Here is a 2,500-nt window from a genome sequence, read left to right as displayed (position 1 = left end):
CCAATCACTGATCAGTACAATCACTGACAACCAATCACTGATCAGTACCATCACTGACAACCAATCACTAATCAGTACAATCACTGACAACCAATCACTGATCAGTACCATCACTGACAACCAATCACTGATCAGTACCATCACTAACAACCAATCACTGATCAGTACAATCTCTGACAACCAATCACTGATCAGTACAATCATTGACAACCAATCACTGATCAGTACAATCACTGACAACCAATCACTGATCAGTACCATCACTAACAACCAATCACTGATTAGTACCATCACTAACAACCAATCACTGATCAGTACAATCACTGACAACCAATCACTGATCAGTACAATCACTGACAACCAATCACTGATCAGTACCATCACTAACAACCAATCACTGATCAGTACAATCACTGACAACCAATCACTGATCAGTACCATCACTAACAACCAATCACTGATCAGTACAATCATTGACAACCAATCACTAATCAGTACCATCACTGACAACCAATCACTAATCAGTACAATCACTGACAACCAATCACTGATCAGTACAATCACTGACAACCAATCACTGATCAGTACAATCACTGACAACCAATCACTGATCAGTACAATCACTGACAACCAATCACTAATCAGTACCATCACTGACAACCAATCACTAATCAGTACAATCACTGACAACCAATCACTGATCAGTACCATCACTAACAACCAATCACTGATCAGTACAATCATTGACAACCAATCACTGATCAGTACAATCACTGACAACCAATCACTGATCAGTACAATCACTGACAACCAATCACTGATCAGTACCATCACTAACAACCAATCACTGATCAGTACAATCACTGACAACCAATCACTGATCAGTACTCTCCAAATAACCTGCCTAAAAAATCTACTGAAAGTTTTCTCTTGTACATGGTAATATAAAGTATGTAGTCATTATGGACCAACAGAACCAGAACCAGAACCAGAACCTAGAAAATCATCTATAATCAATGGTAACTGTAAAACGTAGCACACACACGACCGTGGCAGAATTTTAATAAATGTGAACGTTTTACCGTGTATTTAACGCTTTTCCGCTGTGCATCTGCTGAACTGAGAGATTATCAGCTCAAACCTGAACAAACAGAGAAGTGTAGAGGTCCTGAATTCGTCTGTGTCACGACGTCAGGTCTGTCACACACACGTCCCCCTGTAACACACACTTCCCCCTGTCACACACACGTCCCCCTGTAACACACACTTCCCCCTGTCACACACACGTCCCCCTGTAACACACACTTCCCCCTGTCACACACACGTCCCCCTGTAACACACACTTCCCCCTATCTCACACACATCCCCTGTCACACGTTTGTCCCCCTGTCACACGCTCATCCCCCTGTCACACACATCCCCCTGTAACACGCTCGTCCCCCTGTCACACACACGTCCCCCTGTCACACACATCCCCCTGTAACACGCTCGTCCCCCTGTCACACACACGTCCCCCTGTAACACACACATCCCCCTGTCACATGCTCGTCCCCCTGTCACACGCTCGTCCCCCTACATGGGGTGTTTTATCATGAACGCTGGTTTGGGAAAATAAATGCAATTAAAGATCATTCTGATGTAATTAAGTGCTGCTTTAATTAACAGAGACGTTTGTGTGTTTAGACAGGACGTGTGAACGTGTGAGATTAACGTCTTCATATTTGTTTAAACTTATTTACACTCTGTGTCCTTGCTGAGGAACACTGGAGATCAAGCTTTTAGTCTGAGGAGATCACAAGGACATTTACATTTGCTGCATTAGCAGACGTTTAGATGTTGCATTAAAGAGGATATTAGACACAACAACAACAACAACAACAACAACAACAACAACATGAAGTTGTTATGAATATTGTACATCACAGCTACAGATTGCTAAATGGTTTTTGTTGAAAAAAAAATAAATCAAATAAATTTTATTAAACTGCTACAAATCTTGTTTTTTATTGGTATTTTTATGTGAAATCATTGAACATATGATTACTTTAATTATATGTTTTTTTTATCTACATTTAATTTATTAATTATTTTAATTGCAGTATATTACATTAATTGACTTTTCCTGGAACAGGACATGAATTTGACGCTGTAAGAGCACATTGTGTGAGCAGCAGCGCCACCTGATGGCGCTTTATAACATTATTTCTTTGTCTTTGACTTTTAAAACGTAATAAACACGAAACAAAAAACATAAATATTTCCATCTGTTTAAAATTACAACATAATATTCATTTAAATAACATTTATTTTTTATTTGAATCAGATTTAATACAAAAAGTTCTATGTAATATTTTGACTATTAAAATGTCACATTGAGTGTTTATGTGGTATAGGTTTATGGAAGGATCCTCCAGTGTCAGTGTTGTAACAGTAAAGCAATAAAGCAACAGTTAAGAACAATAAAGAAATAAAGCAATAACTTTAATCACAGATTATAATG

Source organism: Silurus aristotelis (genome assembly GCF_946808225.1).
Source record: "Silurus aristotelis genome assembly, chromosome: 16".
Lineage (NCBI taxonomy): Eukaryota > Metazoa > Chordata > Actinopteri > Siluriformes > Siluridae > Silurus > Silurus aristotelis.
Note: the sequence above shows the minus strand (reverse complement) of the source record.